Source organism: Coenobita brevimanus, chromosome 65 (genome assembly GCF_032717465.1).
Source record: "Coenobita brevimanus isolate Jiangsu-jjx chromosome 65, ASM3271746v2, whole genome shotgun sequence".
NCBI classification, from domain to species: Eukaryota; Metazoa; Arthropoda; class Malacostraca; order Decapoda; family Coenobitidae; genus Coenobita; species Coenobita brevimanus.
In genome coordinates, this window is record NC_137018.1 from 48275685 (window position 1) to 48288783 (window position 13099).

Here is a 13099-nt window from a genome sequence, read left to right on the forward strand (position 1 = left end):
AGAATGGAGAGAGAAAGAGATATAGATAGAGAGAAGAGAGAGGAGACGAAAAGAAGAGACAGAAACATAGATCAAGAGGAGGAAATGGAGGAGAGAAAAGAAATAAAAAGAAGGGGAGAAACTTGTAAAAATGAAGCGAAGAAAGATGGGGAAAGTAGCAGTATCAGAGAAGAAAGAGAGGAAGAAGAGGAGGAAGGAAGAGAAGAAAGAAGCAGAAGAGAAAGAGATGATGTGTTGAGAGAGGGAAAGGGAGGAAAAGAAAGTGAGAGAGAAAGAAATGAGATAGACAAGGAAGTAGGAAGTGAAAGAGGAGGAAGACGAGGAAGAGTCACAGATAGCGAAGACGAAAACGAAACAGGAACAAAACGAGAAAAGTACGAAAGAAAACGGCAAACGCACAAACGCCGAACCACACACTCTCCAAAATACCCACACCATCCGCATTCCTCGCTCTCCCCCTCTTCCTCTTCCCCTTCCCCTTCCTTCTGCCTCCTCCTCCTCTTTCCCCTGCTCCTCCTGCTCCTGCTGACCCCTCCCCCCGCCTCTGCTGACCCCTACAACGTGAGGCAATCCGTGAACAAGAATGTGTTTTATTCCGCGGCGGCTGAGGACGACACCACCATTACGTTAGGTGAGTGGGTGTGTGTTTTTGTGGGTAGGTGATTGGGTTAGTTTTCTCCCTTTTTTGTTTCCATGTTGCTTTCCTTGTTTACCTCTCTCTCTCTCTCTCTCTCTTCCTCGCCGCAATCTTTCTATCACCTTTTCTCCCAGTAAATGACTTTCCATCAATACACCATCACCTCGCTGTCATTTTCTTTTTCCCACCTATATATATATATATATATATATATATATATATATATATATATATATATATATATATATATTTTATTTTGTGTGTGTGTGTGTGTTTGTATTTATATATGTATATTTATGTATGTATGTATGTATGTATAATATCCTTTGCTTCCCTTCATGTTCTTCATTCAGTCAGAAAATTATTTAAATGAATGATAGCTGATACTGCATTTATTATCTTGTCCGTAGTTAAATATAAAATCCAACTGTATTGGTCTTACAGAAGTTCTCTGCGACATTAAAGTGTGGGTTTAATTATCATTGCTGCCCTGCACGGCTGGTGGTCGGAGGGGGGGGGGGCACAGCCTTCTCTCTCCTGTTTTGAAAGCTGTGTGTAACTAAAGAGGAAGTTTTTCATAATAATAATAATCTAGCAAGGGTTGTGTGTTATTCTCTCTCTCTCTCTCTCTCTCTCTCTCTCTCATTTTTCGTTTCTTGTTCTTCTCTTTCCTAGATATCTCTCTCCATGTCTCCCATTCATCTCCATCCCTACCTTCCTCCCTCTCCCCATCCCCCCTATCTCTCTCCCATCCCCTTCTATCACCATTCCTCTCTCTCTCTCTCTTTCTTTCTCTCTCTTTCTCTTCCGTCTTGTCTTCCTCTCACTCCCTTCCTCAGAACTCTCTTTACCTTCCTTACTCTCCCTCTCTCCCTCTTTTCTCCCCCTGTCAGCTCTCCCTCCTTCTTTTCCCTCGTCTCTCTCTCTCTCTCTCTCTCTCTCTCCCCCCCCTTATTGTTCTTTTAATCTTTCTTCCCTTTCCTGTCTCTCCCGTTCCTTCCCTTCTTCCCTCCTCCTTCCTTCATTACCGGTTCCTTCTCTACCCTCCCTCCCTCCCTCGTTTGTCCCCTCGTCAATTTCCTTTCCTCCCTCCCTCTCCTCACGTCGCTTTTTTCTTCCCTTCCCCTCTGTTTTCTTCTCTTCCCTCCCTCCCTCTCCCTCCGTCTTTCGTTTGCCCTTTCACCATCCTTCCATCCCTTCCCTCCAACCCCCTCCTTCCTTCCCTCCCTCCCTCATCTCTCCTTTTCTTGCTCTGCCCATCTCCTCGCTCCTTCCTTCTCCCCCATCACCTTCTTCCTTCCTTCATCTTTCTCTCCCTCCTTCCATCCCTCTATCTCCTCTCCCTCTTTCCTCCTTCCTTCTTTCCATCCCTCATTCTCCCTCTTGCTGTCTCATCTTCCTTCCCTTTCCTCCTTCCTTCACTTTTTCCATCCTTCGTTTCCCCTCTCGTTCCCTCACTATATTCCATCCCTTTCCTCCCTTCCTCCTTTCATCCTTCCTTCCTTTCCCTCCCTCCCTTCATCCTTCTTTCCCTCCCTCCCTCTCCTCTTTTATCCCCTCGACCTTCCCTCCCTCACCCTCCTTCCCTCCCTCGCGCCACAAAACTGCGTCCATCATCATCAGGTAGAATCAAAGGGCTGTCAGGTAGAATCAAAGGGCCATCAGGTAGAATCAAAGGGCTATCAGGTAGAATCAAAGAGCCGTCAGGTAGAATCAAAGAGCCGTCAGGTAGAATCAAAGGGCTATCTGGTAGAATCAAAGGGCCGTCAGGTAGAATCAAAGGGCCGCCAGGTAGTATCAAAGGGCCATCAGGTTGTATCAAAGGGTCATCAGGTAGAATCAAAGGGTCATCAGGTAGAATCAAAGGGCCATCAGGTAGAATCAAAGGGCCATCAGGTAGAATCAAAGGGCCATCACGTAGAATCAAAGGGCTATCACGTAGAACCAAGGACACCATTTTTTCTTTTTTTCTTTTTTACCTTCCATAATGTGTTTTCTTCTTTGATTTCTGTATAAAGGATGCCTGGATGTCGCTTTTTTTATCCCATCACTACGATTCTGTGTGTGTGTGTGTGTGTGTGTTGTAATTCCTACCACATCCAGCCTACCTAAATCAGCTTACGTTTAATCTTCGGGGAGGCATATCTGTTTTAGCCTCACTACGGTTTTGTATACCTCAGGGTCTGATAATAATGAGACGCTTTTCCAGCTGGAGTGGTTAGACGCAGCCGCCATTACCTGCATGAGATCTCCCCCAAACCTGAGTGAACGAGTCTGGAGGCAGAAAAAAAATAAAAAGCTTGAATTAAAATGTTCCCGGGGCGAAAACAAGCAGAAAGGCCGCAGAATGAAATAGGGTGGACGGCCATGTTTGTTGACACTGGGTAAGGCTCAGCGGCTAGCGCGCTCACTGCTCTTACTTCATTACGGTGATATTTCCTCAGTTTTTCGGCTGTTCCCGGCAAGATATGCATTTATTACCTCCGTCAGCGTAGTTGGATGGAGGTTGTGTAGTCATTCGTGTCTGTCTGTCATTTTATATATACCATAAAATGTTATCGGATTTCAATGAAGTGTGGGTATAGGTTGGCACTGGGTCAAGGAAGATTTGCTTAAATTTTGAGGCGGATCTGGAGCAGGATGCAGGAATAAATAAAATAAATACTGGTGTTGGTGGATGCGCTCTCTTTAATTTGTTTAACAGGGTAGACTATGGCCGTAGAATTAATTATGTGAGACCGTAAAAGAATTCGTCTGGTAGGAAAGAGGCATTACAGCAGTAAATCTTAATTTTTATTGCCGTTGGCGGAGGTATGCGTTCTCAGAGTTCTTTCTAGTTAACTCCTGTGTTACTAGGCGGATCTTCTAAGCTTATAAAATAATTTGGGAATAACGAGACTACCCGGAAAGACATACCGTAATCATCCTGAAGAGGTGGTCGGGTGGAAAACATGCAGGAAGGACGCAAAAATAGGGGAATTGGACGGACTGCCATGTTTGTTGACTCGGTGAGGCTCCGTGGGTAGCCTCATGCTGCTCGCCTCACGTCAGTCACATTCAGCCATTTTCCACTGATGATTTCCGGCAACAATTGAACCATACAGAGCCATTTTCTCGTTCACTCATTTTCGTAACACTTTATATAACCGATATTCGCTTTTTTCTTTACTAATTTCGGCCCCCCCCCCAACAAAAAAATCACGCTATATTTAGCAGTTTATTGTTTTGGGTTATGATTTTCGCTATTTTTCTTTCATTAATGTCTGAGTCATACAATCAAGCAACATTATGACCCATATCCTAGTAAACTTGGGATGTGACACTTCCTCAGCTTACTTATTTTTTCTTTCATACACATTAACGCCATCAGTGAGGTGACGTTCTGTGTTGCATTCATGGTACCAACAAACAGACGATTGTATTCAGCTTAGGAAAGACTGAGGTGGAGGAGTTATATACGTCTTCGGTAAGCCCCACTCATTGTTCGTACTGAAGGGGTTTAAGAAGGCTATGTCTAACCGTTTCAATGTCATTTACAGTCGTCTGGTATTAGCAAGAATAAAATAGAAATGGTGTCGTCGTGCTGAGCAGATTGTATGGTCGAAAACAAAGCGGGAAAGGCACAAAATTAGCGGGATTGGATGGGCGGCCATGTTTGTTGACACTGGCTGAGGCTCCGTGGCTAGCTGGCCAAGAGCTGTCATTCAATAACACGGACATTCAATGGTAGGCCACTAATTTCCGGCAAAGCTGGAGCTGTTTTGAGCCGCATTTACGTTGATGTATGAGATTTCGTGGCATCTTTTAATCCCATATATATATATATATATATATATATATATATATATATATATATATATATATATATAGTCAAAAACAAGCGCTAAAGTGAGCTGTATTCTCGTTTTATGATTTTCTAGCGCTTCTTCCTGAATCCCGGCTAAAATCATATAGACCTAATCGAGCAACATTATGAGCTTGAATGCTCATGGATTTTGACAATTTGGTAACGCCTCTTCTTGACGCTAGTATCCCACTTTTTTCGCCCCACTAGTTTCAGACGAAAATTGTAAAACCAAATGACATGAGCTCTGTTCTCGTTGCGTTCACCCTTCCATATGACGAAACCCTATTTTTATTTATTTATTTTTAGCATCTAACGATTTTATTCTACTGATTTTTTTTTCCTCAGCCCATTTATCCCCAGCATTTACTACAGGCACTCCCAAGCTGAGTAAAATCGTCAGGTGGCAGCAAGAATAAAGAAAAGGACATCCTCGTACTGAGTGGGTTCCCCTTTGGTTGAAAACACGCGCTGATAGGACGCAAAAATAGCGGAATTAGCTGGACGGCCATGTTTGTTGACACTGGCTGAGGCTCCGCGGCTAGCTGGCTGGCTCACTGCTCCCACTCACTGGCGCTCCCATTCAATTTTTTTTTTTCTCATTTCCGGCTAATTTCGAGCCACAGTAAGTCATTTTCGTTCATATGTGGTATTTCGTAATCCTTCGTCCTAGTCTTCAGGTGTAATTGTATGACCGAGCGACGTCGTGAGCTTCACTTTCGTTAACTGAATCTCGTAAATTAGTTTCCCCCATCTCTCTCTCTCTCTCTCTCTCTCTCTCTCTCTCTCTCTCTCTCTCTCCTAATTTCAGCCATAATCGACTCACATTAAGTACTGTTTTTGGCGGTTAATGAGATTTCGCCAAAGTTCGTCTTTTTCCCCACCGATTTTCGCCATTTTCCCCCAATTTCCTGATAAAACGATCCCACATGGTGCCGAGTATTCCAATGAGACCGTAATGCCTCCTGGTCAGCGATTTATTTTGCTTGTTAGGTTCCCACGACTCACACAGCTGAGTGAAATCGCCTAACGTTAACTGGAAAAATAATCAGACTTCTTGCTGCCTCCAGACGATTTTATACAGCCTAGGAGAGAGGTTTCGGAACTGGAGGGGTTTGATATAGCCTTAGTAAACCCCTTCGGTACGAGAGGCCTTTCCGGAAGTTGAGAATTGTTAGTAGCAGCAAGATTAAAGAGGTCAGCAGGATTCTAAAGCACAACGAAATATCACTGCCACCACCATTATCCTCCTTATCATCATCATCATCATCATCATCTCCATCGTCATAGCCCCACCAGCACCATTCTCATAGCTGCTGCACCATTAGTCTCCTCCTCCTTACATCATCTCCATCATCATAGCCACCACCATCATTATCTTATCATCATCATTATTACCGTCATCATAGCCACTACCAGATCAGCATCATCCTCTTCCTCTTTATCATCATCCTAATCACCACCACCACCACCACCAACCTCAACCTTTACCACCGCCACGACCATCATCATTATCATCCAAACCTGTATAACCTCGAGTACAGAGATCAAAATCAATGTATAAATAAATAAAAATAACAAGGAAATAATAATATGGCGATGTGATGTGCAAAACAGGTCACTGAATTAGATTACGCTGCATAAATAATTGAATAAATCCGTGTTGTCTATGAACCCGTAAACAGAGGCGAACAACAGGACCAACAGAGGCTTGTGTGTAAATAGGCATAGGGAAGGGTAAGCCGTTTTGGGATCCCTCATGCATAAATTATTGCACTATGATGGTTTGGGATTGTCCTGCCCCACCTAACATCGCACACTCCACTCCTGTTTCAGATGGTTTCGTTCGGGGCTCATTCGTGTTTCAGATGGCATCGTTCAAGGCTCGCTCATCGTGTTTCAGATGGCATCGTTCAAGGCTCACTTATTCGTGTTTCAGATGGCATCGTTCAAGGCTCGTGTTTCAAATAACATCGTTCGTTACATCGATCAGGTTTCGCATAACATCGGTCACCCCTTGCTGTGTCACATAACATCGCTCACTCAGTCATATAGCGACGTTTACTCCTCTCTGATTCATATTACATCACTCACCCTTATCGTTCACTCTGTCTTTCACAACGTAGCTTATATAACATCGTTCAGTTATTTCATCGCTTTCGTTTATTACTGTATCATCCTTCTTTTTTAACATTTCATTGAATGACAAGCCAAATGGTTTCCTTTAAGGCAAGAAACCATTTACAACGTTGGGTGGTAACCATATAACCAAACCATACGTGCTCCCTACGTGTCAAAAAGTGGGTTGGTGGAGGGTTAGTACCCCTCCCCGTAAAACAAATAACTCAAAGTCAAGTGGCCACCCCTTACGGGATTATGGTTTCTGGCAATAGATAGATAGATTGTTTACCCACATTGCATTACTTCGCTTACTTTTCATATCACATCGTTCAAGTTTCACATAAGATCGGTCACCCCTGTTTCATGTTGTCTTGCCTACGTTTCACAATACATCGTTGAAGCTTCATATTTCCAAGTGTCGTATAATTTCGTTTGACGTGGGTGAGTGTGAAGGTAACAAGATGGGTGTGGGTGTTTGGGTGTGTTGGGGGATGTGGGTGTGGGTGTGGGTGGGGGATGTGTGAGTGTGGATGGGGATATGGGTGGGTGTGGGTATAGGGTGTGTGGGGGTGGATAGGGATGTGATTGAGTGTAGGTATAGGGTGTGTGGGGGTGGATAGGGATGTGGGTGGGGCAGGTGTGGGTGTGGGGGTGTGTGGGTGTAGGTGTGGGCGTAGGGAGGGTATAAAGAAGAGTTTAGCTCATTAGGGCAACGTAAATACTTCGCATTATTTGTTGGATTTTTTTTTTAAAACAAGCACACACACACACACACACACACACACACACACACACTCTCTCTCTCTCTCTCTCTCTCTCTCTCTCTCTCATTAAGGGAAGACCGATTTTTCAGAGATGTTTAGGAGTGATTAGGACTCTTCCGTTTTAACCCTCCCAGTCCTGTTTTATTATTATTATTATTATTATTATTATTATTATTATTACTACTACTACTACTACTACTTGCCTCTGGACGATTTTACCCATCATTTGAGTTTGCGTCTTAATCCCTTTTTGTTATGTCTTGGGTGGGGGTGATTCTCGCTACCTCCAGACGCTTTTACTCATCTTTAAAGGAGACGTCTTAAACTTTCTTGTGAGGCTTCTTAAACTTTCTTGTGAGACTTCTTAAACTTTCTTGTGAGACTTCTTAAACTTTCTTGTGAGACTTAAACTTTCTTGTGAGACTTCTTAAACTTTCTTGTGAGACTTCTTAAACTTTCTTGTGAGACTTAAACTTTCTTGTGAGACTTCTTAAACTTTCTTGTGAGGCTTCTTAAACTTTCTTGTGAGACTTCTTAAACTTTCTTGTGAGACTTCTTAAACTTTCCTGAGATGGCATATTTGTGTGGGGTTTATTCTCGCTGCCTCCAGACGATTTTATTTATCTTTCGGGTGACGCATCTCATACTGAAGGGTCAAGAAATCGTCTTCATTAATTTCCTTCCCGGTGAACAATAAAATAAATAAATAAGAAATAAAAATGATAAAATGCGTCCTGGGGCTGAGAGGGTTTAAAGAAGAGACCAGTTCATTAAGCCTGGATAAATAGAGACTTTTTTTTTTTTTTTTTTTTTTTTTTTGGTGATTGTAATTAAATCTTCCCAAAGAGATCCGTTTTTTTTGGGGGGGGTTAATTTTGACTTCCGCCTGGCAGATTTATACAGGTAATGGAGGACTTCAGGACCTCGTATACTGTATATATTTTTTTATTGGGAGGACGTCTTATTTACTTACTTATTGAATTACTTTACCCATTTATTTGCCTATACAACCTGTTTACTTGTTTATTTATATACTTGTTTGCCTATTTAATTACCTGTTCACTTAACTATGTATTTACTTGTTTACTTATTTACCTGGATATATTTGTTCTTGCTGCTTCCATGCGATTTTCTGTCTTTTTTGAGTCGATGGGAGATAGCGGAGGGAGTAGTCACAATTTCCACCCATCTCTCCTCCACTCTGGAAATTGGAGGAAGTTGTCAGGCCGTCAGGAAAATTAAAAAAAAAAGAAAAAAGAAAATAAAAGACGTCCTCGGGCTGAAAGGGTGGAAAGGAGGTATTAGTTCATTAAGCCAAGGTAAAAAAGAGGTCTGTGTGTGTGTGTGTGTGTGTGTGTGTGAGAGAGAGAGAGAGAGAGAGAGAGAGAGCACTTTTTAAACATACTTAGATTGTTTTTCTCTATAATTATAATGACCAGAAAATTATCCGATTGTTTATTTATTTATTTATCTTTCAACTCAGTGTCGTCCTTGGCCATAAATCGTCCTATCTCCAGACGATTCCTTTCAGAGGCTATCTAAACAGGAGGGGTTAGAGACAGCCTTCATTAACCCCTTCACAACGAGGGGCTTGAAATAAATTGGTCTGATAATAGCAAGAATAAAGGAAAAAATAAATGTAATAAATGTCTTGGGGGTGAAAGGGTATAAAGAAGAGATGGGGTCATTAAGGGAAAGTAATTAGTCTTGAGTTTGTTTATGCTTGTGATTGCGTGTTTGAGAGAGAGAGAGAGACAGAGAGAGAGAGAGAGAGAGAGAGAGAGAGAGAGAGAGATTGGGAGGGATGGCATGGGACAATTTTAGAGACGTTATTTGACTTTGTGTTTAGAATTGGTGTGTGTGTGTGTGTGTGTGTGTGTGTGTGTGTGTGTGTGTGTAGGAAGATAAACAGACTTAATAATGAGCTTCTACGTGACTTTGAAAATTACACAGGATTAATCACGTTTTTTCTTTTTTTGAGACTGCAAAATTTTTTCATGTTTGTTTAATGCGTTTTTTTGGAATGTAGGGATGACCAATGTTTTTTTTATTATTATTATTTTTTTTTTGTGTGTGTAATCGGAAGGTTTGGATGAATTGTGTGTATTTGGGGAGGTTGTGTGTGTGGTGGGGGTGGGTGGGTTTGTATGTGTGTGGGGTGGGTTTGTGTGTGTTTTTGTGTGTGTGTGGGGGGGGCTGGGTGGGGTTTGTGTGTGTGTGTGTGTGTGTGTGTGGGGCTGGGTGGGGTTTGTGTGTGTGTGTGTGTGTGTGTGTGTGTGTGTGAGTAATTAATGAGATTATGTTTTTTATGTTTCTTAATTGTCTCAAGTTAATTACCTGGTTAATATGATTTTGGAAAGTATGCGTGATTAGGCCCTAGTGTTTTTATTATCATTTTTTTTTAATATGGAAAGTTAATCACGTGTTTTTCCGTAATTTTGTAAAGTATGCTTGATTAGAATGTGTTTTTTTCTGGTTAATTTTTTATATATGCAAAATCAGGCCTTTAGAGTTTTAATAGATTTTGTACATTTTGAAATCTAATTATGTATTGTGATTAGTTTGAAAAAAATGATTAAACTTTTTTTTTTAAGTAGTCAAAATGAATCGTGTGCTTTGTATGAGTCTGGAAAGAATAGATAATGAGAAGTGTGTGTGTGTGTGTGTGTGTGTGTGTGTGTGTGTGTGTGTGTGAGAGAGAGAGAGGATGGGGGGAGGTAGAGATGACTGAATGTGTGTGTGTTCTTGAGAGAGAGAGAGAGAAAGACAGAGAGAGAGATTCTTGCCCCTTTACTTCGAGACGTCTCCCCCAGCTCAATAAAACCGTCTGTCGATACCAATAAAAAATAATAAAGATGCCAAATTACTGAATAAGTGAATAATTTGGGAGTATTGTATACATAATGAGGCCTCTGTTTTCATTACTGTGTGTGTGTGTGTGTGTGTGTGTGTGATCATGTCTGTCTGTCCGTGTGTGTGTGTGTGTGTGTGTGTGTGTGTGTGTGTGTGTGTGTGTTGACGTACAGCCGTTGGTGGAGTTAATTAAAGGCCTAAAGAGACTGGTTTGTGATAATTAAGAGAATAGTGATGTTAATGAGTATAATTAATGATGATGATGATGAGGGTAGTGACTGTTGGTGGGGAAAGAACAGGATAGTGATAGTAATGATTAAATAGGAATGGAATTAATTACCGGCCGCGATAGTGAAGCTGGTATTGTTTTCACTTTGTCTGTCTGTCTGTCTGTCTGTGTGCGTATCTGTTAGCACAATAACTTCGCAACCGCTCAAGGTACCATCACAAAATTTTAAAGGTGTGTAGTAGGGTTGAAAATCTCCTACTGGTTCGAAATTGGTGAAAGTAGGTCAAGGTCAAGGTCGTATTCTGAGCCGCGGTAAATATGTCTTGGCTCGCGGCTGGTGTGATTCCCTAGTTGGGGGGGCGTCTAGTATTGATGATGATTTTGCTGGTGCTAATAACGCCACCACCACCACCACCACCACTACTACTGCTGCTGCTATTACTACTACTACTACAACTACTGCCACTACTACTACTAATAATAGCAGCAGCAGCAGCAACAACAACAGCAGCAGTAATAATAATAATAATAATTAATAATAATAATAATAATAATAATAATTAATAATAATAAAAACAACAGTAATGACACCTAATACCCCATTAACCCACTGAATTGCCGTACCATCCATCACTCACCATCATTACCATTAAGTATTACCCTCATTAAATTTTACAAATAATACCCACTACGCCATAACGCCACAACACTTCATTATGGCGCTCTCATCAACATACAACCCATCCAAACCTATATGCACGTATTCTAGGGAGCGTAGATACCGTGGTACCTGTTCCGTAGTGATTTATTTTGCCTTTTGTACCTGATCAGTTGATAGGGTAAGGTGCGGGGAAGGGGATTGGTCCATTATGATGTGGCAGGGGTAAACCAGCTGTGCCGTCGGGCCCTGCCTCGAATGTCGCTGGATTGCGCTGCGCAGTTGACCCTCGTGCGGTGTGGTGCGGTGAGGAGCGGTCCCTTCTCCCCGTAGAGGCTAATATGCGAGTAAATGTGTGTGTGTGGATGAGTATTTTGGTGTGACGTCCTGTCTCGGTTACTCCCCTTGTGGGAAAAAGCTTCGGTGTACTGTATGGTATATAGATATTATACCTGAACATTCTCAGGTGTGTCATTCATTGTTATTGCATCTTTTCTTTAGTGATTTATTTTGCCTATAATTCTCTGGCATAATCATGTCTGTTGTTCTTTACGAAGACAGTTGCTCGAACACACACACACACACACACACACACACACACACACACACACACACACACACACACACACACACACACACACACACACACACACACACACACACACACACACAGTGTGTGTGTGTGTGTGTGTGTGTGTGTGTGTGTGTGTGTGGTGTATGTATTCCCGGCCACTGTCAGGGTGAAATCCATCATCAAGTGAACCTGAAGCCATTCTGAGCCTCGCCTGACGTGTTGTTGAGGCGTGATGTAGGAGGCATAACACCACCACTATACCACCACCACACCACCACCACCACATCACCACTATACCACCATCATAACACTACCGCCACCACTATACCACCATACCACCACCACACCACCACCACCACAACAGTAGGTATACCACCACCACCACTACACCACACCACCACCACCATACCTCCACCACCACTACACCACACCACCACCATACCACCACCACCACACCACCACCATACCACCATCATCCCTGTTCCTCTCACCCTGCACCACGCCACACCACACCACATCAGCAACACATATTAGCAACACATAACAACACACATACGAAAGGAAAACACTGGTTGCCTTATATCAGCAACTACAACATCAAGTAAATTATAAACAACCCTGAAATATCACTTACATTAAATCCGTGTTATAAATAAGGGTCATGATAGAGAGAATAGGCAAAATAATCCATAAATCTGGCCGCCATTTGGGATTAGCACCTAGCAGGAAATAAACACGAGTTGCATTATCGAGAAAACCCTATGTGTAAATTCTATCCGGGTTACGTTACGGAGGCTGGCTGTCACGTCAGGGTTGTGCTGTGGTGACAGGTGAGGGAGGGGAAGGAAGGAGGAGAAGGGGGAGGGAGGTGGGGAAGGAGAGAGAAAGGGGAAGGAAGGCGAGGGAAGGAGAGAGAGGTTGAAAAGAGAACAGGAAAAGGGGAGGAGAGGAAGGGGGAAGGAGAGGGAGAAGGGAGAAAAAGGGAAGGGGAATGGGGAGAGGAAGTAGGATTAGGGGAGAGAGAAGAAGGAGGAGTAGGAGAAAGGGAGGAAGGAAGGGGAAGGGACGGAGAAGTGGAATAGAGGAGGGAAGAGGGGATAGGAGAAGTGGAAGAGATAGGAGAAGAGAGGAGAGAGAGACACACACACACACGAGAAAAATAGAAGGAATAGGGGGAAAGGGCTGGAGGGGAAGGAAAAGGGGAAAGGAAGGAGTGGGAAGGTGAATGGGTAGGGGATATGGAAGGGAAGGAGGGAACGATGGAGAGGGGATAGGAGGATGGGGCTGGGTAAGAGAGAGAGAGAGAGAGAGGAGGGGAGAGGAGAGGGGGGAAGAAGGGGGAGATGGGGGGAGTGAATAGTGATGCTGATGAGGAGGAGGGGGAGGGGAGTGCGACATTACAGGCTTATATTTCATTTA

General features: G+C 42.9%; 1 protein-coding gene across 1 annotated transcript in view; it reads left to right on the forward strand.

The window, feature by feature from the left end:
* The first annotated feature begins 527 nt into the window (after positions 1–527).
* The window catches only part of LOC145405008 (glutamate receptor ionotropic, NMDA 2B-like), a 215487-nt gene continuing 202915 nt past the window's right edge, over positions 528–13099 (forward strand). The window contains exon 1 of the mRNA XM_080276508.1: positions 528–631. The gene's annotated coding sequence lies outside the window, so the exon portion shown is untranslated. The remainder of the gene's footprint in view (positions 632–13099) is intronic.